Source organism: Mus caroli, unplaced genomic scaffold (assembly GCF_978045245.1).
Source record: "Mus caroli unplaced genomic scaffold, Mus_caroli_1 scaffold_16, whole genome shotgun sequence".
Lineage (NCBI taxonomy): Eukaryota > Metazoa > Chordata > Mammalia > Rodentia > Muridae > Mus > Mus caroli.
This window is the reverse complement of record NW_028227271.1, coordinates 19981586-20007671: the sequence shown is the minus strand read 5'-3', so window position 1 is coordinate 20007671 and position 26086 is coordinate 19981586. Positions and strand designations below refer to the sequence as shown.

Here is a 26086-nt window from a genome sequence, read left to right as displayed (position 1 = left end):
ACACTGTGGCTCCCACATTCTGCCCAGACTTGCCTTCCCAGGCCTTCAACCCCAGAATGCCCTTTACCAACCTAGATTGTCCAGTTCCCTGAGGGCAGGCAGGCCTGGTCTTCTTTCCTAGGATATGTCCTAGGGTTTATTGCTAATCAAATGGGCTCTTCCCCTCTCAAGTCTTCCATTGCAGACCCTTCAGGTTGGCCTGCATCTCCATCAGTATCCTAAATGAGACTGAAGTCCTTGTCTCCCTTGGTCACCCACTGCTGCCTTTGGTTTCTCAGTGCTGACGTTGCCATCCTGCCTAGAAATCTATTTTCTTTTCAGGAGTTAGGACAGTGGCAGACCTGAGTTCTTTCCATCACCTGTTTTGTTTTGTTTTTGTTTTTTTAAATTTTGTTTTTGTTTCTTTGTTTTTTTTTTGTTTTTGTTTTTGTTTTTTTTTTTGTTTTTCGAGACAGGGTTTCTCTGTATAGCCCTGGCTGTCCTGGAGCTCACTTTGTAGACCAGGCTGGCCTCGAACTCAGAAATCCGCCTGCCTCTGCCTCCCGAGTGCTGGGATGTTTCTTTGTTTTTATTTTTGTTTTTTTTGAGACAGGGTTTCTCTGTGTAGTCCTGGCTGTCCTGGAACTCACTCTTTAGACTAGGCTGGCCTCGAACTCAGAAATCCGCCTGCCTCTGCCTCCCAAGTGCTGGGATTAAAGGCGTGCACCACCACTGCCCGACAGTTTTTGTTTTTGAGCTGGCGTTTTTGCTGTGTCCCCCAAGTCTGGACTCAGCCCTGGGTTCAAGTGATCCTCCTGCTTCAGTCTTGCCTGTATCAGGAACTGCAGGTGTGTGCCACCCTTTTGTGGCTTACCGTATGTGTGAATGTGATGTGGTGTGGATACGTCAAGGCCTTGGAAAGGAGGGGAGAGGCTCAGTCTTTCAGGGCCCTGGGAATGGGCGCCATAGTGTGGAAGCCTATGGGAATCCCCATGATCCTAAGCTGTAGCTGTCAAGAGGGTCCGGGAATGGGGGGTGACGATGTTGGAGATAAAAACCTAAGAAAGAAAATCTTTCATAGAAAAGCATGTGTAAGAGTATGAATGGTTACAGCTGCTGTGTGTTTCATGTGTGTGTACACGCGTGTACAGGCCAGAGGTCAGTGCTGGGTGTCTTCCTCAGTTTCTCACTATTATCTATGAATCCATCATCTATGTATCTACCATCTATGTATCTATGCATCTATGTACCTATCTATGTATCTATAATCTATGTGTCTGTCTATGTATGTATATATGTATGTATGTATGTATGTATGTATGTATGTATCTATCTATCTATCTATCTATCTATCTATCTATCTATCTATCTATTATCTGCCTATATGTCATCTATGTATGTATGTATCTACTATCTATCATCTATGTATGTATCTATCTACTATCTATCTATTATCTATCTATCTATCTATCTATCTATCTATCTATCTATCTATCTATCTATCTCATCTTTCTACCTACCTACCCCAGCTGACCTGGAACGATCAGGCTGGATTGGCACTTAAGAGACCTGCCTGGTTTTGCCTTCTGTGTGATGGTATTAAAAGTGTGTACTTCTACACTGGGTTCCTTCTTGTTTTTTGAGGCAAAGTCACTCACTGACTGGAGCTCTTTGACTGCAATCAGCAAGCCCTGGGGTCCTCTGTCGTCACCTCCCCAGACTTGAGATTACAGGAGAGCAACAGTCAAAAGCTTGGCTTTTGACTCTTTTTTTTTTAAATCACCAGTGCTGGGGATGGAACTCTGGTCGCACTTTGCCAACTGAGCTGCCTCCCCAAGCTGCCCCTGTTACAGCTTTTCTGAGGTGGTACTTACACTATTGGAACACAAGGGCAGCACCAGTGAGGTAATGAGCTGGCCTCAGTTTCCAATTGTTAGTGCTTCTCTGCTTTGCTTTTATGAGATCTTTTTTTTTTTTTTTTTTTTTTTTTTTTTTTGAGACAGGGTTTCTCTGTGTAGCCCTGGCTGTCCTGGAACTCACTTTGTAGACCAGGCTGGCCTCGAACTCAGAAATCCGCCTGCCTCTGCCTCCCGAGTGCTGGGATTAAAGGCGTGCGCCACCACGCCCGGCCTTTTATGAGATCTTATATGACCAGGAGATGGAGGGATGGGCTGGCCCAGTTTAAAGGCACCTGGAAACCCAAGCAACACCTTCCCCCTGCCTGTTGCTTCTGCTGGTATTGCCATCCTGTGAGTTAGCTTGGCCCTCTGCCTCAAGTTCCCAAGGTTAGAGAACCTGTCACCCCTATAACCAGAAAGCCACAAACCCTAATTGGTCTCTGAGGCAGGGATGGAGGGAAGGCTTAGGCTGGGAAGGGCTGAGTTGCTTCCTTGTGGTCCTCTGGGGAGTGGAGGGGCTAATATGAATACTGTGTAATGAGGTCTTGAATAATTGAGCGCTGAGAGCTGCCAGTATTTCTGCAGACCTGTTGCCTTGGAAACTGGCCCTCCTGACTGCTCTTGGCCTTGACTTTGGGCCATGGGAGCTTAAGTACCGATGCCTACTAGGGAATGACCAGTGGGAGGGTATGGGGTTTCCCTGCCTGCCCGTCGGAACACTTTGCTGTGTTTCCTCCTTTGTTAGAAAGTCCAGGGTGGACTCCGGACATTTCCTGAGCTGAGGACACCAGGAGGGGAGGGGGGGGATGGCTGGTGAAATTCAAGGTTTGGGGACCTATGGGCATTTGACCCCACCCTGCCTGCAGAGTGGCAAAGAGGGGAGGGACCAGCTGGGACAAATGCTTTGTCCCATTCTAGGAGGTGGGGGTAGGCTGTAGGGTGAGCTAGGATACCCAGCACAGGAAGTGTCTAAGAATGAATAGGGCGTGATTCAGCCCAGCGGAGACATTGTGGTGTCACGGGGTGGCCTGGTCAGAAAAGGGAAGTGTGACTAACTGTGCACATTGGAAAACGGAAGGGAACGCCTACAACACTCAGGCCTCCCTATGGGGAGTCTGAGCCCGGGCCCTGTGAGATCAGGAGCCAGCTTAAACCTCTGGAGGTCAGGGTGTGTGTGTGTGTGTGTGTGTGTGTGTGTGTGTACTAGCTATTGAGATCTATCATCTATCTGTTCTATCAATTGTGTATGTATGTATCATCTATGTATCTACTCTATCAATTGTCTGTCCATCTATCCATCCATCCATCCATCCATCCGTCTTTCCATCCATCCATCCATCCATCCATCCGCATGTACTTTTGTTTCCTAGCAAAATGGAGTGAAGACTGGAGTTTTCCCTCCCTACCTCCATTCTTCCAGGCACTGTGGAACTTCATTTCAGTTCTAAACCAGCTTAAGAAGTTTTTGTCTCCTATAGCAGACAGTAGGGCTACTCTCACGGTGTATAATGAAGGGTCCCTGCTCCACTGCCTGTCTGGCTCTCCCATTCCCAAGACCCCCAAACTCTTGGATTTCATTTATTTCTTTAGATGAGCACACTGTTGCTGTCTTCAGACACACCAGAACAGGGCACCAGATCTCAATACAGATGGTTCTGAGCCACCATGTGGTTGTGGGAATTGAACTCAGGACCTCTGGAAGAGCAGTCAGTCCTCTTAACTGCTGAGCCATCTCTCCGCCCTGGTTTTGGTTTTTTGAGACAGGGTTTCACTGTGTAGTCTTGGCCATCCTGGAACTCAACTCCGCAGATCAAATTGGTCAAACTCACAGAGATCTGACTGCCTCTGCCTCCCAGAGTGTTGGGAGCCACCCCTGGCTGGTAACGCTTGGATTTTTTTTTTTTTTTTTAAACAATCTCCACAGTTTTGCCTTTTCCTAGAATCATGAACTGGAATCCTAGTGCTTGATGTGAGGCTTTTCATACTGGCCTCCTTCACTCACTGCCCAGCTAAGTCTCCTCCCTGTGTCCATGGGCCACTTCGCCTGGCTCATGCAGTGCTGAGAGTCCAATCCTGCACCTAGTGTATGCTAGGTGAGCGCTCTACCCACTGAGCTACATCCCCAGCCCCGAACCCTGAATTTCTGAAATTTACTCAGTGCTGTGAAAGAAGAAAATATAATGCAACCAACTTGTCAGATGTCGGGGGCGGGGGGGGGGAAGGTAGGGGGAGGGGGGTACTAGTAGGAGAGGGGGAGGGGAAGCTAGTGTCCCCTGAGGAGAAGGGTTGCTTCTAGATCTGAGGGCATCAGGAAACAGGTGGCAGACAGCTGGCTGTGTACTGGGGACCTCAGGAGCCAACCTGGCTCAGGCCTCCTACTCAGGACAGCTCCTAGAGACCAGGCCCGCCTGCCACAGTGGCTCAAGCCCTCCTGCACCAATCATCAACCCAGACCTCTCACAGACACATTGACAAGTCAATCTGATCAAGGCAGTTAGTTCTTCAGTTAAGGCTCTCTCTGCCCGGGTGTGCCAAGGTTGACAATGAAACCTAACCAGGACATGACTTTGGTTGAGAATAAAAGACAGCTGTAATTAGGCAGAGGAAGGGGAGAGTGCCCGGAGAAGGCCCTTTAAGAAGGTCTGTTAGGGGATGTGTAAGGGGGTGTCTTGTGTCTGGGCTGTGGTTTAGCATGTGGGGCCACAGTCAGCCACAGAGGGAGATCCCTGGGGGGGTACAGCAAGAATGACCTATTTGGATGACACCCATTAGAGGCCTCGAAGGCCACAGTTTGGAGGCCAACTGATGTGGATGGAGGAGAAGTCTGATTCACCGCTGTAGCCTCAGTAGGGGGGGATGGAGAGGAGGGAGCAGGTGGAGGTCAGCAGGTGAGGAATGGGGGGGGGCATGTGCGCTATGGTTTCTAGAATGTTCTGGTGGAAAGGGGGAACAGGGAGCTGCAAGGCTCTAGAGACCTAGGCAACATAGAGAACCTGCTCCACAGAGCCTTTCTCCAAACCTAGATCCGGGTACTGGGGATGGAGTCAGGGCTGGGTCATGCTAAGCCCTTGCAGTACCACAGAGCTGAGCCCCAACCCTTTTCTTCCCTGATGATCATTAAGGAGGCCATCTTGCTGGGAAGCAGGAGGCAGCTCCTGCTTCATGAAGGAAGGTCCAGTTAGGTGAACCAGGAACCAGGCTCTCACGCCTGTGCCCTCAGGCACTCTAGCCATCCCTTTGCTGAGTTGAAGTCCCCAGTACACAGCCAGTGCTATCTGTCACCTGATTTCCTGATGCTGTCAGGTCCAGGAGCACTGCTGCCCCTGGTGTTTGGGCATCTCCCGAGAGGACACGAGGCGGGGTTTGTATGGGGGCTGTGTGTGTGGCTTCATCAATTTTCTCGTCGTTATTTTTCTGACCATAACATCAAACCCAGGGATTGCTTTAAGTGTCCTGGTGAGTTCTGTGGTCCCCGAGAAGCATCTGGATCGGTAGTGGGTGCTTTTCTTGGCCGCCTCTTAAGACTTCAAAAAACCAGGCTTCAGCTAAAAAAAAAAAAAAGGTGCCTCTTGGCCCTGAGAAGTTCGCCTCTTTCCATCTCTACCTCTCTGACCTAGGCCTTTTCTTTTATTCTAATACCACGATTCTGCTGCCTACTGGTCCCGGGTTTCCCCAGAAGTCAACCAGCCATCACATCCAATGATCCTTAGAAGCACCCTGCTTTGAATTCCCATCTCACCTCTCTGGAATTAGTGTTTACTGAACACTCCGAAGCTGCTCACCCGGTTGCTCTCATCCAGTCCTCAGAATAATTAACGGGTGTTTAGACAATGTAATGGTCCCGCACCTGCCGAGCGCTGGTTCTAAAGTGCTCCTTTGATTGATTCCACCCTGCCGTGCCTGGCCGAGGTCAACTCCATGCACCTAGCTATTTTCTTCTTGGCAAATACGTGATTCATCACAGGAAAAAAAAAAAACCCGCACTCGAAGAAAACACATTTTTCTTCTCTTTGCATTGGCTGCGTGTTTCACTTTTTAGGAAAGCAAGTGTCTAATGAGTGCGTTTGGGCTGGAAAACATCCCAGTCGTATGAAGTGGAATATAAACTCAGCTTGGCTTAATGGTGTTAATCTTGTCTATGCAAATGGCTGTTGGGGTAAGAGAGTGCAGACGTGAGCAACCCATTGCTGGCATCTGCGTCATTCATTCTTAGTAACACATCCTCAAAAGAGGGGCTTCTGGTTAGAAGTAAATACAGGCTGAGTTTGCATCTCGAGCACGTAGCATCAGCCATGTGCCCAGACCAAGCCCAGACCAAGCACTGTGTCGTGGGGACCCACACTCCATGCTATGGGATCTTCATTCTTACCGGGTGGGGGCGGGGCGGCGAGGCCGGTGGAGGTAAATGAAATGGCAGAGGTAGAATTACTGCCCTGCTGAGTTGGTTCTAGTTGGTTTGTAGAGGTGCAGCTGTTGGACCTCCAGGGTAGCACTGTGGGGGGTACACAGTTTACAGCCTGGCTGCAGAGATCCGTGACTTCATCTCGAGGAGATTCCGTGTCTGTCATCCTGAACACAGCAGCCTCTTCCTTAGGGTTTGAGGAAGGAGCCACCAAGCCTTGTCAACATGGGGTGGCGGCTGAGAGGTGTTATTTACTGATGGATACGGATAAGTGGTGCTTTGGTTTGGTGGTGGAGCAAGGGGTCAAGTGGACTTCCGCTTGGGAGCAAACTTGGCTCATAACAGAATTCTGAGGGTGTGTCAGAGCCTATGAGAAAAGGATGCTGGGAACCCAGGGTCTCCCTACCTGTGTGAGTGGCGTTGCTGGAGCAGAAACCTTCCTGGGCTCAGATCAACTCAGTAACCCTGGCAGCGCTGTCCTTCAGAGCTCCACCCAGCTGCAGGGGGCTGGATGCTGAGTTGCTAAAATCTCTGCCTCAAGGAGTGCCCGGGACCCTTACTCTATTCTAGTCACATTTCTGTTGCTCTGGGAAACACCCTGGCAAATACAACAGAAGGATCCATTCTAGGTCACAATTAAGTTACAGCCCTCACTGTTGGGAGTCAAGGCAGGGACTTAAAGCAGCTAGCCACAGCCAATTAAGGGCAGAAACGCAACACCAGCAGGCTTGGTGTCTTAGTCAGGGTTTCTATTCCTGGACAAAACATCATGACCAAGTAGCAAGTTGGGGAGGAAAGGGTTTATTCAGCTTACACTTCCATACTGCTGTTCATCACTAAGGGAAGTCAGGACTGGAACTCAAGCAGGTCAGAAAGCAGGAGCTGATGCAGAGGCCATGGAGGGATGTTACTTACTGGCTTGCTCAGCCTGCTTTCTTCTAGAACCAAGACTACCAGCCCAGAGATGGTCTCACCCACAAGGGGACCTCCCCACTTGATCACTAATTGAGAAAATGCCTTACAGCTGGATCTCGTGGAGGCATTTCCCCAACTGAAGCTCCTTTCTCTGTGATAACTCCAGCCTGTGTCAAGTTGACACAAAACTAGCCAGTACACTTGGTCTTCAGCTTTCTCTTGTTAATGGCTCCAACCAGGGAGTGATGGTATTGCCCACTTACAGGCCGGGTCTTCCCACATCAATTAAGGCCACCAAGACAATCCCTTACACCAGTGGTTCTCAACCCTTTAATACAGTTCCTCATGCTGTGGTGCCCTCCAATTATAAAATTATTTTCGTTGCTACTTCATAACTGTAATTTTGCTACTGGTATGAGCCATGATGTCAATGTCTGTGTTTTCCCAGTGGTCTTAGAGGACCGACTCCTGTGGAAGGGGTTGAGCAACCCACAGGTTGAGAGCCGCTGTTCCATGGGACTAGTGTGATGGCTCAGTGGTTAAGAGCATCAGCTGCTCTCAAAGAGGACTGGGTTCTCATTGTCCTTGTCAGCAGCTCCTAACCACCAGTAACACCAGTTCCAGGGGATCTGACACCCTCTTCTGATATCCATGGGCACCAACACACTTATAAACATGCAGTATCCCTTGCACGCCCCCCTCCAAAGACAGTCCCCTACAGACATACCCACAGGCCAATGTCCTCTAGAGAATTCCTCACTGATACTCTAACCAGGCAATTTAGAGTGTGTCAAATTGACAATGAACCCTAAGCATATGGCCCCCAGGCACTCTGACCCAGAAGCACTCTCTTCTTGGAAGCCCTTGCTCAGTGCCTTTGATGTGTGCTGCAAGCAGCAGATACCCAAACCCTGTGCTGGGTACCACAACTTCTGGCTGGTGCCAGGAAAGCTGGAGGCATTTGCTCCAGCCTGGCTCTCCACTGGGGTCAGCCCAGCCAGAGGGTCAGGGAGCCTTAGCAGACTCGGGGTCATTTCCTGGGCTTGTGTGTTGGTTGTGGACCAGGGGTCCTCAAGCTTCGCTCTTCTGAAATACTGACCTTGGCTTGGCTTGTTATTTGAACTCTTCCTTGTTGGCTGACTAGCACACATCCTTCATATGGGTTTCCCCAGGCAGTGCCACCTTGGGAGTTAATTCTTTTTAAAAAGTGTTGCTCTTTAGGAAAAGTTAGGTCTTTTTTTACACTTCTTCTCATTTAAAAACTTACAAATCCCAAGAATCTAGGCTTTAATGTCAAGTTATCGAAAAGTTAAAGAGGCCACAAAAACTTTTTTATATCTCCTAGGGCTTGTGTGTATGACATGCTTAAGTCTAGAGGCTTCTGCAAGCAGCTGTTTGGTTCAGTGACCCAGAGCTGCCTGCTTGGTTGCCTAGGCTCAGGTTACTACAGGGAGCTGGAACCCCCAGGCCTAAGCTCTAAATATACGGATGGAGCGGCCTCCAGCTCAGCCCATGTGGTGTGGGTTAACTGTTTTAGTATCAATGGGATTTCAGGGACATCTTGCCCAAAGCTTAATTTGTACTTCTTCTTCTTCCTCCTCCCTCTCCTCCTCCTTTTCAACATTGTCCTTCAAAGTGAGGATTATAGGTGTCCATATTTGAAGTGTGAGTGTGTGTGTCTGTATATTTGTGTATGTGTGTATGTATGTATGTATGTATGTATGTATGTATGTGTTTTAGTTTCATTTCTGTCACTGTGATATAAATACCATGACCAGAAACAAAACAATTCAAAGGTTTATTTGTTGTTTTTGTTTTTGTTTTTTGGAGACAGGGTTTCTCTGTGTAGCCCTGGCTGTCCTGGAACTCACTCTGTAGACCAGGCTGGCCTCGAACTCAGAAATCCGCCTGCCTCTGCCTCCCAAGTGCTGTGATTAAAGGTGTGCGCCACCACGCCTGGCTTCAAAGGTTTATTTGACTTATAATTCTAGAAAGTTTTCTAATTGTGTGGCAGCCAGGATAACTGGCCACATCACATCACATCACATCACATCACATCACATCACATCACATCACATCACATCCACAGTCAAGCGCAGAGAGAGAACAAATGCATGTGCACTTAGCGTTCAGCTCAATTTCTTTATTCTTTCTCATACAGTGCAGGACCTAATTCTAGGGCATGGTACCACTCACAGTGGACTTTGTCTCCTTACGTCGGCCATTACAAACCACTGTCACAATGTGCATGTATATAAGCTTGTGTATTTATGCTTATATGTATAAATGTATGCATGTGTGTGTGTGCTTATTTTTTATTTTTTTTTTTACTAATTCATTTATATATGGAGACGACAGAGTTTTTCTCTGTAGCCTTGACTGTCCTAGAACTCACTCTGTAGACCAGGCTGGCCCCAACTCACAGATCCACCTGACTATGTCTCTCAAGTACTGGGATCAAAGGCGTGTGCTACCACCACCTGGCTTATGTTTATTCTTGATAGAAGAACCTAAACCATGAGAGGAACAACACATGAATTCAAAAGCAAAGCAAGCCGGACCAGAAGCCACGTGTGCAGTGGGCAGTCACAGTGACAGGGCCACTGAGACTCTGGGTCCCCTGACATTCATGGTCCATGCTCACCTTGTCCATGGTGCCTTGGGTTATTCTACATGTCTGGAAAGTGATACTGCGTAGTGATTCCTGTCTTGTGGGAGAGCAGAGGCTGGCTGAGGTGAAGGTCTCTCATCTCTCCTCAGCATGGCTAGCTGGGAATGTACCTTCTCTTTTACTTGATCCAGCCCTCTATTTGGGTGACACTTAGCCCCAGAGTCAGAAAGATGCTGTGGAGGAGACTGACTGCTTGACTGCATTTTTTCTTTTAAAAAGATTTATTTATTTATTATGTATATATCTTTCTGTCTGCATGTATGCCTACAAGTCAGAAGAGGGCATCAGATCCCATTACAGATGGTTGTGAGCCAGCATGTAGTTGCTGGGAATTGAACTCAGGACCTCTGGAAGAGCAGACAGGGCTCTTAACCTCTGAGCCATATCACCAGCCCAATTGACTGCATTCTGTGCTGAGTGATGTGGAGGACTGGACCCTGGTGGTTTCATTCTGCTACGGGCTGCTGCCCGAGAGGGCCTGGTTCGGTCCTGCAGGCCCCACAGTCTTCCTGGTCTCAGAACCCTGACTGTCCTGCCCTCTCTCCAGAACTTTCTGTCTTGTCATTTTTATGTCACACCTTCTATAACATGGGACACTATAATAGCATCCTGACAATGTCTGCCTTCATGAGGGGTTGGCTTGAGACCTATATTCCCACTAGCTGAGGTCATCTATGTCACCAGGAGGCCATGATGGGATGTACTCATCCATCATTTGTACTTATCTCAGGAGGTGGCCAAGAAAAGCACCAACTACAGATCTAGATGCTCCCTGGGGACCACAGAACTTACCAGGACACTTGAAGAAATGCCTAGGTTTGATGTTACGGTCAGAAAAATAATGACGAGAAAATTGATGAAGCCACACACACAGCCCCCATAACCCCCCACCCCTCGTGTCCTCTCGGGAGATGCCCAAACACCAGGGGCAGCAGTACTCCTGGACCTGACAGCATCAGGAAATCAGGTGACAGATAGCACTGGCTGTGTACTGGGGACTTCAGCTCAGCAAAGGGATGGCTAGAGTGCCTGAGGGCACAGGCGTGAGAGCCTGGTTCCTGGTTCACCTAACTGGACCTTCCTTCATGAAGCAGGAGCTGCCTCCTGCTTCCCAGCAAGATGGCCTCCTTAATGATCATCAGGGAAGAAAAGGGTTGGGGCTCAGCTCTGTGGTACTGCAAGGGCTTAGCATGACCCAGCCCTGACTCCATCCCCAGTACCCGGATCTAGGTTTGGAGAAAGGTTCTGTGGAGCAAGTTGTCTTTGTTGGTTAGGTCTCTAGAGAAGGCCCACAAGAAGGTTCTTGTTGGAGGAGAGTGAGAGGTGACAAGCGGAGAGGGGGCTATGGAAGGTGCCCGGGAGCTGAATGAGGAAGCCAGAAGCCAGAGTACCTAGTGGTGTCCCATGCCTGTTCCATCCCCTATCTCAACCTCCCCCTGCTCCCAGCCTGGAAGGCTTCAGCTCTGTAGACAAGTAGTGTTTAGTCTTCTGACATCCAGAACTCCAGGTTTTTGGTGTTTGTTTGTTTGTTTATTATATGTAAGTACACTGTAGCTGTCCTTAGACACACCAGAAGAGGGCGTCAGATCTTATTACGGATGGTTGTAAGCCACTATGTGGTTGCTGGGATTTGAACTCAGGACCTTCAGAAGAGTAGTCAGTGCTCAACTGCTGAGCCATCTCTCCAGCCGCAGAACTCCAGGTTTGCAGGTTTTTGTGGTTTTAAGTCTGATCATTTCTCAACATAGTCACTGGACACCCGTGACTGCTGACAGACTGATGGGTGGATCCAGGGATGGGAGCGGCGGGGGGAGGGGGGTATGTCAACCGTGGCCTCCTGCAGAGGGCGAGGGAGTCTTTCTGTGTTCCTACAGGCTGTGGATTTTAACATAAGGCTTTGCATGGAGCGGGGAATGTCACATGAGTCACCCAGGTGCCAACATCTTTGTGTTAGCATTTCACCCTCAGTCAGTCCAGTGCCACCCCTCCCCATCCAACAGAGAAGAGATGCCAGGAGAGAGGAAAGGCTGAGCAGAAGTCTTTGGAGGGAAGTCATAAAGATACAATGGAACCACCTGGCATGGCGCATTTGGGTGGCTGCTTTCCTGTGGGAAGGCTTGAGTGTGAGGGCTGAGGACAGAGAGCAGGAGCTGGGTGCCCAGGGCTCATCTCTCTCTGCTTTCTCCTTCCCGGGATAACCGTCTCCAGGCATGTACGGCTTCCACAGAGACAAGGGGAAGATGTGTCTCTCTTGGGGACATGAGGACGTCCTTCAACTTCCTGTGTTGCTGTTTGAAAGCCCTTTGCCAGGGGGGAGAGAGTGTTGTCCTGAAATGTATGCAAGAGACTTGTTATTAGTATAATGAGATTTTAATGATTTGAGATTTTTGTTGGAGCAGCACACATGGAATTCTAATCTTGTTGTAGGCAGCTGCTGGTGGTTTTGTTTTATTTGTTTGCTTGGGCCTCATTGTGAGGATGCGTTTCTACAATTATTATTTAGTTTGCTCTCACAGAGATCTGCTTTTATGCTGCTCTTAATGTTCATGTTGAGAGAGTCTTGGTGGGGGGAGGAGAATATATACTTTAAAATTGTGTATATATATAATAAATGTATTTATGTTATATATAAAACATATATAAAATTACATATAGTCTTTTTAAAGCTGGGGGCTGGTTTGACCTGAACTGAGATGTGAGGGTTTCAATTTCTGTTCCTTATTCATAATTGCCACAGAGTAGAAACAACCCCAGGGCCATTAACTGATTGTGGGGAAACAAAATGTGGTATAATCACAAAATGAAATAGTCTATAGCAGTGAAAAGCATGGATGGACCTGGAAGATGCTAAGAATCTGTTCACAAAAGGATGAATATTGTGTGATGGAAAAAAATCCAAGCCGGGCGTGGTGGCGCACGCCTTTAATCCCAGCACTCGGGAGGCGGAGGCAGGCGGATTTCTGAGTTCGAGGCCAGCCTGGTCTACAAAGTGAGCTCCAGGACAGCCAGGGCTATACAGAGAAACCCTGTCTTGAAAAAACCAAAAACCAAAAACCAAAAAAAAAAAAAAAAAAAAAAAAAAATCCAGAGTAGTCAAATTCATGGGTCTCCCAAAGGCGGACAAGTGGTCGCTAGAGGCTGGGGGTTGGAGAGTGAGTGCTCGCTCGGGGTGGGGGGGTGAGGAGGATGTTTTTAAGTTGAAGGTGGTAATGGTCAGGCACTCTGAATATTCTGAAAGTCACTGACTTGGGTCTTCAAATAGTGGAATTATACAGAGTGGTGTGAATCCTGTCACTGTTGAGCAATTAAAATGCAGAACAAAGACGCAGAGTTCTGGCTTGCTAGCATCTTTCTTCAGCTCTGTGTGTGTGTGTGTGTGTGTGTGTGTGTGTGTGCACATAGGCACATGTGTACAGAGGTCAGAGGTGTCTTTCAGATGTTGTACACTGTGTGTGTGTGTGTGTGTGTGTGTGTGTATGTGTGTGTGTTTGTTTGTTTTGAGACACGGACAGTCCCTCTGGAATCCACTGATGGCACTAGGCAAGCCCCATGGATCCTGCTGTCTCCACCCCCCACCCCCACCCCATCCCCCAGCTGGCGGCTGTTTCACACTAGCCAGAGGCTAGCCTTGATGCTGAGAGTGGATGACAATATTCACTTAGTGTGTGGCTTTAAGCAGACGTGATGTTCTCTCTGGGGTCTCAGGACAGGGAAACCCCAGACATGACCTGCTTCTTCAACTCTGTGTTGGTGGTTAGAAACTGTAGCTTCAGCACTCCATCAAATACAGACAGTGGCTGTCACCCTCCTTCCCTGCTGGCTCCAGAGCTTCTGCTGGAGCACAGCAGAGTTTGCCCTCGAGGCAAACACCAGGCCCTGAGCTGCGTCCCCACCCAGGGACCTAGCTTTTTTCTTTTTTTCTCTTTTCTTTTCCAAAATATAATAAATCTCAAACAAAGAAAAAATCTTTTCCTATCAAATATTTATCTAGGTCTGTCTGCGGAGCCTGGCCAAGTACAGAGGTATGTACGTACCTTTAATCCCAGTATTCAGAAGGCAGCAAGCTGGGTCTGGAAGCTTCCCTCAGGCCAGGGGAGGGTGGCGATTGTGCCCCAGCTGCAGTGGGTACAGGTCATGCTCATTAGATGGATAGGAGTCACAGAGAATATGGAATTAGCCTCAGGAGAGGCTGACCAGAGAGGGAGACAGAGACACTTTCTTCACTGGACAGGGTATCCAATTCTCTGAGGAATGAGCCAGAAAGGCCTGTCTCTTAGTGGGTAGAACGAGGCAGCATGGCCTTCCTGGGTGGCCATTCCAGCTCTCTTGTTCCTCTGGACATTTAATTTTTTATGTGTATGGGTGTTTTGTCTCTCTGTATGTCTGTTTGCCTTGTGTGTGTGTTTGTGTGTGTGTGTGTGTGTGTGTGTGTGTGTGTGTGTGTGTAGTACCTGTGGAGGCCATAAGAGGGCACCGCATCCTCAGAGACCGAAGTCACAAACATTTGTGAGGTGCCATACGGGTGCTAGGATTTGAACTCAGGTCCTAGGGAAGAGCAGCCATTGCTCTTAGCCATGGAGCCATCTCTCCAGCCACTGCTGTGGGATTTTTTTTTTGAGGTGAGGTGGGGAGGCAATGGAGCCTTTCTTGGTTTTGGTGCCCTCCACCCAGAGAGCTAGGTAGTGGACATTGATGGTCACCAAAGATGCTCCAAGCCAGTGGTGTCCTGGTTTGCCTGATGCTCAAAAAACAACTCAGCAGGGTTAAAGAGTGATCAGCGATTAGAGTGAGATTTATTAAAGTAAGAAGTCTCCAGGAGTAGGAGGGGCCTTAGGGAGGACTGCTGAGGGACTGCCCGGACCATGCATGTCTTTTAAAGGTTTGCCGCGGGGATTGGACTGTGGATTGATTGTCTTCAGGTCTTTATTGAGATTAGTCATTTTGGAGCACATCACAGGCTGAGTGAGTGAGGCGTCCATGTGTCCTGTGCATGCTCTCTGAGACCAACCGGAGTGGTGCCCCCACTGGGGATGGGGTCACATGTGCTATGTGACTAACTCATGACCTCCCATGACCCCTTGGCCTTCACTTTCTATAGGATGCTAACTCCTATCTGAATAGGAGTCCAGCTATTTGAAACTTTCAGAGAACCAATGACATATTTAAGGGGTCTTGGGAATCTTAAGCACGCCTACCCTCACTTCCCCCTCTTTTCCCTCCTCTCCACTACTGCCTGCTGTGGAGCCCAGCTGCCAGTCTAGGCCTCTGGTCCAAGTTCTTTGCTGCCTTCTTCAGCCTGAAATGAATCTCATTTGACAGATAGGGAAACTGAGGCCTTGAGAGAGGCAAGGAGCCCGGTCTCTGGTTGAGTGATCTCACAGAGTCTTGTTCTCAACGGAGACTTCTGTGAGGGGTCAGCGGTGACAGTGAAGGATAAGCAACTGTGACCTCAGGGAGCATGGGCACTCAGTCTGAGCCCAAGTTCAGCCTCTGTCTGATAAATTGACACTTTGGAGGGGATGGCTGAGAACTGGATGGGGGCTGTCACACAGGCCAGCCAAGCACCAGGACACTGAGCTGTGTGCCCATTCCATGGGTTCTACTTTTTTTAAAAAATATTTATTTATTTATTTATTTATTTATTTACTTATTATATGTAAGTACACTGTAGCTGTCTTCAGACACTCCAGAAGAGGGCATCAGATTTCGTTGCGGATGGTTGTGAGCCACCATGTGGTTGCTGAGATTTGAACTCAGGACCTTTGGAAGAGCAGTTGGCGCTCTTAACCACTGAGCCATCTCACCAGCCCGGGTTCTACTTTTTAACAGGCATATTTACCCACTGCATGATGGTGTTGAAGGCCACACAGGGTGAGCGTGTGCTGAGGTTGATGGGAGAGATTGGATTCTTCTAGCAGTAAAGAGCCCTCTGAGGCCGTGTCCCTGAACGGTCAACCCTGTTTGCTGGTTATTATTTCCTTGCGTTGGAGTGATCTAATTTTAAAAACCGTTTCAGAGCACCTTGTAGGGAGCCCAAGGGGCCCACAACAGCCCTAGAAAAAGAACTGGAAATCAAACCCAAAGTGGCCCCTTGAATCTGTGAGTGGAGACAGGTGGCTGCCTGGGAGGTGGCTCATCAGGGGCTTAGCCGTGCACAAGAATGGGTGCTGTTGTTGTTGTTGTTGTTGTTGTTGTTTTTCCTACTCTAGAGATCATGCACAAGGCTCTCGTGCAAGTTAGGTGAGCATCTGTACCACTGAGCTGGCTGTCTCTTGTAATTTATTTTGAGATAGGATCTCACCTCATTCAAGGTAGTCCGGGCTGTCCTTGAACGTCCCTGTCCTCTTCCTCAGCCTCCTGTATGTATGCTGGGATCGCAGGTGTGTACACACCTCCTGATCTGAGGGGGTGTGGGCAGAACAGTTAGGAAGTTCGCCTTTCCATCTGTTCCACCAAGAACCACCCCATTGGACCTTTGGGGTTCTATTTCATGTCTGCTTTGACTTCTAGGTTACATACAAGGCCCCAGGAACCTGTCAGCTTCTGGACTCCCTGATTCTCGATGTGTGTAGTTATCAGTGTGAGGACCGTCAATCTCACTGGATTTGCCTCTGGCCAGGGTGGGACTAATCAAGAGGTGGTCTCAAGGCCATGCCTTCTTAAGTTTATGTTGCTGTAGATATTGGCCTGTCTTTTTTAGCTCAGCTTCTTCATTCTTTAGTCTTTATCTACAGCTGGGGTCTTCTGTAAAAGATGCAATCTTCAAAATGCATGCTGGGTCTCTTGCCACCACTGAACTGTGCTGTGGCAACCATAGATGGTGTGGAAACCGAGGAGTCTGGCTTTGTTTCAATAAAGCTTTATTGACAAACACCGGCTGAGGGCCAGCTGCCCTGAAGCATCGTCGGCTGAGTCTTGGTCTGAGCCATAGTTTTGATGCCATAGATCAGAGGCTCTAGTTAGTCCCCTCTCTTTTTCAGTGTGTGTGTGTGTCCATCTGTCTGTCTCTCTGTCTGTCTGTCTGTGTTTCTCTGTGTGTGTCTCTCTCTTTCCTTCTTTCTCTGTGTGCATGTGTGTGTGTGTAATACTCCTACCTGTGTGTGGCCAGAGATCAATTTCAATCTTCTTCCTCTACTGCTTTCCACAGTATTAATTAATTAATTAATTAATTAATTTTTAAACGAATGTGTGTATTGCCTGCATGTATATCTTTGCAACACACGTGTGCCCCGGTGCTTGTGGATGTCAGAAAAAAAGCCTCTGATTCCCTGGGACTGAAGTTACAGGTGCTGGGAGTCGAACCTGACTCCTTTGGCAGAACAGTTAATGTTCTCAACTCATGGTCATCTCCCCAGCCCTCCACCTTATTTTTTGAGACAGTCTTTCACTGAATCTGGGCCTGGGTGTTTAGGCTGGGCTGGTCGACCATTGAAAACCCAAGATCTTCCCGTCTCTTCCCCCAGCAATGAAGTAGTGTGTGTGAGCCAACACCGGCTTTCATTCGGGTACTGGAGATCTGAACTCGGGTCTATGAGCTTGACAGCAAGCCTTTTATCAACTGAGCATCCTCCCAGAGTGTGGGTACTTTCTGTGGATTGTCTTCAGTAATTCCAAGGCTTCTGTGTGAGTCCCCCTGCCTGCTGCAAGCATGGTAAGCATGATCCTTGGTTAGAAGTTCAAACCGTGCAGGGCATGGCATGCAAGCATGAGGACCTGAGTTCGAATCTCCAGCACCCAGGTAAAAGTCAGGTACCACTGTGGCACATAATCCTCTGACCCACTTCCCAGTCACCTCTATTCTGCTCACCTAGTTTTTAAAAATAAGTTCCGACAGCTCTATCCCTCACACTGTTCTCTGAGGCCTCACGTATTCCAGCCTGGTGGCTCAGTGATCTAGGTGGGTCTCAGTCTCATTCCACCTCCCTAGCCCTTGGTGCATCTTTATTTGTTGTGTCTGGAGACAGCCTTACCATGTAGCCCAGGCTGGCCTTGAACTCACAACCCTCTAGCTTCTGCCTCTGAGTGCTAGGGTCAGAGGCTTTCCCTCCAACATTATCTCTTTTCATTTCTTTGCTGCCTGTCTCAGCACAGCAGCAATGTCTGGTTTCAGAGTGTGTGGTTCTATTATGAGAAAATTAAACACATTTAAGAGCAAATTAAATTAGAGGATTCATGATCATTAGCTAAGTAAATTATTTATTTTTTTTTAAGTAATGAGCCAGGCAGGGTACAGCGTGCCGTGGCATGCTCAATAAGTATTTGTTGGTGGGAGCGATCGTAGCATGAGCCTATCAAGTTGCACTGGAGGGAATTATTTCCCTCTGAAACTAATGGGATAGCTGAGGGGCAGTAACGGCTACTAAAAATACCCCGTGTGTTTATAAAGCCTCCAAAGACAGAGTGCTCCATGCTGGATCTTGGCCAAGGGAGAAGTCTGGGGACAGCTGACACACAGAGCCCGTGTGTCATCTGAGCGGCTTTGTGACCTTGGTTGGGGCTGTCCTTGCGGTCCTTGAGCATTTATTTGTCAGTACTATGAGCAGACTTAGCCCGGCAATGGGTCTCCCTTGGCCACGCAGGGACAGAGCTGGTGGCTAAAACTGGTGCTCTGGAAAAAGGAGGTAGTTAAAACTGTGTGATAGTTCAGATATGGGACAGAGCCATTCAGAATCAAGACCTGTCTAGTAGAGGAGGGAGGTCCCGGGCCAGAGAGCCTGGGGTTGGGGCTTGCGATCCCTAAGACCATAAGTTTAGGTTCTAGGGAGTCACAGTGCAGTCAGATGTGTGGTGTGAGGTAGGACCCAGAATGGTGACCCTTCTGTCCAGTCTCCCTATTGCCCCCTTGTCTAGGATAGGGGTCATTCTTGGCTATATAGTGAGGTTAAGGCCACTATCTTTCAGCTAACTGGAATCTTGAAAATAATAAGTTTAGTCAATCCCAGTGAAGGGGACTGAGGCCCGAGGGTCATCACAAGTCAAAGTCAGCCTGCACTACACAGTGAGTGCTGAGGCCGTCTGATCTACACAGTGAGAAATCCAACAGCAACCACAAAACCAGCCTGGGGGGGGGGGGTTGCACATACCTATAATTCTAGCTCTCAGGAGGGAGGCAGAGACAGGAGAATTAGAGACAGTTCAAAGTCAGCCTTGTCTACGTAGTGATTTCCAATTCAGTCTGGACTGGGCAGTGAGACTTTGTCTAAAAAAACCCACGGATGCACAGGCTGGAGAGCAGGCTCAGAGGTTTTAAGAGGACCTGGGTTCAGTTTCCAGCATCCATGTCAGGTGGCTCACAGCCTCCTTTGCTTCTAGTTCCAGAGGGATCAAGGGCTCTGGTTTCTGCAGGTACTGATACTCATGAGTGCACACCCCTCTCCCACATCCACATAATTAAAAATAAAACAGGTCTTTAAAACAGTGTTTCACAACCTGTGGAGTTGAGACTCCTTTGACAAACTTCTTCCTCCCCCCCTCCCCCAATATTTACATTGCAATCCATAACAGTAGCAAAAAAAAAAAAATCACAGTTTTGAGGTAGCAATGAATATAATTTTATAGTTGGGGTCACCTCGCGACACCACGAGGAACTGTATTAAAGGGTCACAGCATTAGGAAGGTCGAGAAACACCTCTTTAAAAAAATCCACAAGAGAAATAACAATAATTAGAAAAATAACAAGACATTATTAGCTCTGCATTAGCACCCAGCACTGCTATCTGGCTTGAAGAGTGGGGCTCGCTCCATCCCCCTTCTGCGGTGACCACAGCCCAGCCATCCAGGGAGAATTCTTCCTGTCTCTTCCAGCTGCAGCCGTTGCCTGAAGTCTGCCTTTTTGTGACATGTCTTCCCTGTGTACCTCTGCCTCTGTCATGATGTGTCTGTGTGTCTTTTGACTGTGACAGACAACAACTTTCTTTTTGGGGGGAGTATTTCTTTCAGCCCCACCCTGGCCCTGCTCCCTCTGGTCCCGGCCATATTTACTTCATATATGTGGGTACACTGTCACTGTCTTCAGACATAGCAGAAGACAACATCAAATGACCATTACACATGGCTGTGAGCCACCGTGTGGTTGCTGGGATTTGAACTCAGGACCTCTGGAAGAGCAGTCAGTGCTCTTAACCACTGAGCCATCTCTCCAGCCCCAAAGGCCTTATTTTCAAATGAGAGTAGATTTTCAGGTCCCAAGTGGACGAGAGTTCCAAAGGACATTTACTCAACCCACAATGACCAGGGCTCTGTTAGTGACTAAATCAAAACACTCCCAACTCTAGTGTAGCCAGGATGGCCTTAAACTCACAACAAAGCCAAGAGTAACCTCCTTCTCCTCTCTGCCGCTCCATAGGTTGACAGGTACCTATTGTCACGCCCCTACCTTATTATCGGTTTTCTTGCTATTATTATCCACAGACGAGGGAACGGTGGGAGATAGAGATAGTCAAAACAGCTGCTTATAATTATCTAGGTTCTGCACCCAGTGGTTCGTTTCAGACTCTTGGGCTCCAAGGGGAAGGAGAGGGGACTTGCCCTTGTCTAATGAGGAAGACTCAGAGGCCCTGTTTGCATTCACAGTGCCCAACCACAGATGCTGTTGGGTTCTGTTAACTTCCCACTGCTGTGTTGTTCCATGTGATATGGTTTCAGCATCTGACATACACGATGTTAAAATGAAGAGCATCCATCTCGAGCCTCGGGGATCTGAAGGAGCTGCCACAGCACCCAGGTATGCTCTTAGGGATGCAGGGATACCCCTAGCCCTGACATGAGGGTGTTCCCTGTTGAGGGCTGAGTGCTACGCACTGCACGTGGATGGCCTCAGCTTAAGACTTTGCAAACAGCTTCCTCTCAGAAGTCTCTCCGAACTTCTGAGAGGTTGTTTGACAGGCGCAGGCTGTGTGTCATTAAACATGGGCGAGACCTGCTGTCGTGCGGCTTTAAATAGCGCTTGACATCTTGTCCGTGGCATGCATACTGAGCAGAGGGGAGGGGTAGATATGACATCCCATGACATACTTTCCTCCGTTCTAGCCTTCCTCTGCTTATCCTGTTGGAAGCTCTGTTCTTCCCTGGGTCATAGAGGTGGGAAGAATGGTCAGAGATACACAGAGCTCAGAGTTAGGACGTCATGGCTGAGTGTCATGTCAATATCAGGCTAAGAGGAACTGCACCAGGTCTGTTATAACCAGCAGTCACCAACTCAAAGCACAACATGTTTAAAGACCACGGCACTAAGGAGGCAGTGACGTGGGTACTCTCTTAGAAGTAAAGGCTGAAAAGCCAGGAGGCAGAGGGTGTCCATTTGACTGTAGTGGGGTGCTTGTACCCCAGGAATTTAAACTTCCTGATTCACTGCATGCTCCCCAGTGACTGACTAATTACTTCGTGAGCATGCTTCTTCATTCAGCCTTAGGGATTTTTTTTTTTTTTTTAGCGAGTGGGTTTGTAAACTCAAAACTCACGGAATGATTTGGACAGCATTTGGCCAGTTTGATGGGAACTTCAGGAAAGCCACTGCACGGACAGATGGCTACACATGGTTCTGTGTCTCTGTTGCCACGGGGAGGTGTGTGTGTGGATCTCTTACCACACCAAGCAGCTCTCTGGAGACACCACCAGCCCATCCTCCAGCTCACTGCGTTCCCAGGGAGCATCAGAGCTGAGGGCTGAGGCTCAGCCTGCAAGTCCACCCCACTTCCACTTCAGGCACAGGCGCAGGCTGTAGCTTGTGACGGGACTGCTGGCACTTGGATTGGGTTCATTTGTGGAACCCTGGGAAATGGTTCTCTTTGCTTTTTTTCTATTAAGATTAAAAAAAATTTTTTTTTTTTGTCTATGTATATAAGTACACTGTCGTTGTCTTCAGACACACCCAAAGAGGGCATCAGATCTCAATGCAGATGGTTATGAGCCACCACCATGTGGCTGCTGGGAATTGAACTCAGGACCTCAGGAAGAGCAGTCAGTGCTCTTAACTGCTGAGCCAGCTCTCCAGCCCTTCTTTGTTTAAGAAAGATCAGGATGAGCCAGGGGATGAGGAGGCCCTGCTGAGTCACTAAGCATCCTTTTTTCTGGAGTTCAGACAGGCCAGTGTTCCAGCATCAGGGTGCGCCTTGTGTCTTGTCAACCAGGGAGCCCTCCCAAACTGCCACACAAAGACAGGACAGGTGAGGACCTCAGGCCCCAGTTCCTCTCCTCTCCAGAAGACACGGGGAGCTGGGGTTTCCGAGTTTCTAGTGCTTCCCTGGTCTTTCTAGGACCAGGAACCTCCACAAGTTGCCTCCTTAGAACAACAACAATAACAAAATGCTCCTGTTGCTTAGGGAATGCCAAGGGTTTTAGGAACTTGGGTCAGGAACAGGTACAGACTATGTATTAAGGCAAAAGGGGTTTTATCACAGCATCAGGGCACAGCCCTCCAGGCTCTGCAGTGCCTGAGCTACTGCTCCCAACCTTGATCTTGTACAGGCTAAGGACACCGTAACCGTCCTCCCTATCCTTCTCCCCCTCCCCCATCGCCAACTCATGCATTTCTCCTTTGGATGTTGTGTGTAAATGTTCTCATTCCATCAACAAAACCCCTGACAGGCAGCCTAAGGCAGGAGAGGTTTATGTGGGCTTGTGGGGCAGAGGATTTTGTCCATGGATGAGGGAGGTTGCTACCTTGCATGTCTTGGTGGACTCTCCCACCTTGGCCCTGGTCTGCTGTGATGCTGATTTGGACCGCCAGTCCCAAAGCTAGAGGATGTTGACCTCCCTGAGGGGTGGCTCCCCCTCTGCTTGCTGAACCTATCTGGGCTGTGGGTCATCTGAGGAGCCTGATAGCCTGCTATAGGCTGACAGGCCAGAAAGACCCTGCGGCTGTTACTGTGGTCCTCATGGTGTCATAGTGCGGCACTCCTTGGCATCTGGGCAGACCCCATGTGAGCAACTCCCGCTCTTCCAGTGGGATAACCACACAGCATGTGGTCACGTGTGATGTCATTGAAGTTCTGTCAATACTGCACTTGGGTCATTAGTGCCAAGTGTGTCTGCTGATCAGGGACGGCTGACTGTGAACTTCTGGGGGCGACACAGCAGCCTAGTGTGTTTGTCTAGCATCCTTTGGCGGCTTTGGGAGATCATGTGGAGTAATGGATCCATGGTGCCTAGGTGTTCCTTAAGCGTGGTCCTCAGTCTGAAACTGTCCACCAGGGTAGGGAATACATACAGCTGTAGTTATACTTACAAGCAATAGCAGCTGGCGATCTTCTGAGATGCCAGGCATTATATGAGTTCATCGGTCACAGACCGCCCGAGAGGTGCGGGGGCGGGGGGGGGGGGCGTTACCGTCTTCACTCTACAGTTGGCTGCAGAGTGGCAGGAAGGGCTCAGAGCCCAGAGTGCTCTGCGACTGCAGAAAAGCGGATATATTGCAGGTGAAGATTGTAGAGTTCTACAGTGGCTTCCTCTTCTCCACTTCCAGAACCTTCTTTTGCAAAAGACAAAAGCAGAACCAAGAAGTCAGGACTGCTGGTACACACCAGTAATCCCAGGCTGAGGCAGGGGGATTAGGAGTTTCGGGCCATTCGGAGTTCATATAGCGATCTGTCCCCACAAAAGCAAAACACAAAACAGGCAGTTCTGCTTGGCTTAAACTGCTGCTCAGATTTAATTTCTGTTGTCGTGGTAACGAATGACAGACGTTCAGCACCCTCCAGTTTGGTCTTCTGTGTACTTGACAACCAGAAGATGCTTGCTGCCTGGCTCTTCGTGCTTGTGCCATGTCACCTTCTACTGGGGCTCATAGAGCCGTCCCTGAGATAGGACAGACCTCTGCCCTTCCCCAGCTTGCAGCCCAGACCCCAGGAGACACTCAGAGTTGAGATTTTCCTGTTCACTTATCTTATAGAGTTTGGTGAGTCTCAAGCCACCCCATTAGTGCGATTGGCCCTCTCCATTCTCAGTGCCACTGTGAGCTTATGGGGCCGGTGGGTGGAATTACCACTGTGGTTCTGAAGTTGCACATGATGTGGCCAGTGGCCCTCGCTATCTTGTCAAACAGCCCTGGCCTCTGTGGCTTCCTCAGGGGCTCCGCGATTGCAAGTCATGGTGATGTCTCTGGGATCCTTATATGGTACATGTGCATCCCCCGTGCCTGGGCAGTGCCAGTAGCTGCTTGCTGTGGGTCCGGAGAGCACTGACATCCCCTTGGCTGCACAATCCTGACAGTGAGTTGTCCTCCTCCTCAGCAGAGGCCTCAGCCTCAGCCAGCCCTGCTGTGGCCCTGGTTGGTGGGAGTTGCTTTGCAAGAATGGACCCTGGGCTGACTTTTTCCTGGGAAGTTGGTGGGATGCTAGGGTCGGGGTGATGGGGAAGGAGGACCCGTGGTCTCTTGTGGCACCCAAGGGAGATGAGGACCTGACTTGTTGGCTGAAGCTTTTGTCACTCCGGTGGGCCATGTGGGTCTTTGGGGTGAGAAGATTGGGAGTTGGGACATTGTCAGGGACAAGTCATTGTTAGGATGACTGTGTGTGTGTGTGCGCGTGTGTGCATGTGGCAGTCAGAGGGGACTCTGTTCTCTCTACCACAGAGGTCCAATAGACAGAACTCAGGCTCTTCCTTTCTGTCTAAAGTTCTGCTGCTGAGTGACCCAGGCTTGTCTGTTTCAATAGCTCTTGAATGGCCAGTGGGAGAGTCTATCTGGATGTGCAAGGCTTCTGGTAGCCACCCTCCTTGTTTGTTTTCTTCCTTTCTGTCTTTTTGAGACATGGTCTCTCTATGTAGCCCTGGCTGTCTTGGAATTCTCTGTAGACCAGGCTGGCCTTGAACTCACAGAGATCCACCTGCCTGAGTACCACATTCCCCTGCAGAGCCATCTTTCCAGTCCCATCTTGTCTTTGGAGTAACCAGTGGGAGGCATTTAGGAAGGGTGCAGGCCTGAGGAGAAGCCTGGCCTCCCGTCCCATTGTAGGGTGGCCCAGCTTTTGTGGTTTTTTTTTTGGATGTGGGAGCGTTGGCCCAGTTGATGTGCAGAGCACTCTGAGACCTTGTAACAGTTTTTCTTTCACAGTAGAGGAAACTGGAGCCCAGAAAGGTTAAACAACCTGACTCAGGCCCCTCAAGTGGGGATGGGGGGTAGGTGCTGGTTAAGCTAACTGGCTCTCAGGAGGGGCTCCAAACTCCCCTTCCACTGTGACTGACAGCACGCCTGCTTGGCCTGTGAAATGCTTGGTGTTCTTGTTGCTGCTTCGGAGTCCCCGATAAAAGCCACTCAAGGAAGGGTTATTTTGAGGGTTCAGGCCATGATGGCAGGAAAGCACCCACAGGCAGGAAGCAGAGAGAAGTACTCAGCTCTTACTTGTTAGGATGCGTGTGTGTGTGTGTGTGTGTGTGTGAGTGTATGGGTGTGTGTGTGAGCGTGTGTGCGTGCAAAGGGACTTCAGAACTGACTTGGCTGAAATGAGAGTCAGCACTTCTCTGCCTTCCCTGGGCACATCCCTGCTCCCTGTCAAGTGGCCACACCCTTCCAGCCTGCTGCAGTCAACAAGGGGGAGGAAGTGGGTGGCTTGGATAGAGAGGTCTGCTTCCTGCTCCATGGAGCTGTCCCCAAAGTCTCTGGCCTCTCCCACAGCATCTCTCTGGACTGGGGACTTACTTCCAGCTGGATGCAGAATGGGACCAGATGAAGAAAGGGGAGAATGCAGATGGGCTAGCTTTCTCATGGGGACGACGGAGGAGCAGCACTTCCTGCCCCTGACTTATAACAGCCCCTCAGGCCACAGGCCCTTACAGCAAAGGCTATGTTTGCCTGGTTGTTCATAAGTCCCCCACATGTCAGAAACAAAAGGATGGGATCTCATCTTCCTGGCAGGCCAGCCACCTTCAAAACACGGCTCCTAGGCCACCTCCTCCAGGGCCTCACAGAAGCTGGTGGCTTGTGTGTGGATTCAAAAATGTCCACAGTTCTCAAGAACTTGTTACCCGGGGAATGGAGCAGAGTAGAGAATATGCTTGCCCTGTTGGTCAGGGGCCAAGGAGGTGGCCTTGGGGACAAAGCAGAGAAGACAAAGCTTCAGGAGGAGGGCGGCTTATGGGGCTCAGCTGTGGCTGCAAAGGGCAAGCAATTAGCACACCTCCGACTGCTCCTGTGAAAACTATTAAATGGCCAGGCAGTGTGGAAAGCTGGAGGTAGCCTGGTCCCCAACCGCCTTCAGGCCAAGGCTGCTCTGAGAGGCTAGCTCA

General features: G+C 49.3%; 1 protein-coding gene across 3 annotated transcripts in view; it reads left to right on the top strand.

Annotated features, from left to right (window-relative positions):
- The window catches only part of Parvb (parvin beta), an 81203-nt gene that overhangs the window by 1130 nt on the left and 53987 nt on the right, over positions 1-26086 (top strand). The window contains exon 1 of one of the 3 annotated variants that reach the window (XM_085831444.1): positions 20457-20588. The exons of the other annotated variants lie outside the window; for them this stretch is intronic. The gene's annotated coding sequence lies outside the window, so the exon portion shown is untranslated. Of the gene's footprint in view, positions 1-20456; positions 20589-26086 lie in introns of those variants that run through there. 3 annotated transcript variants of the gene reach the window in all.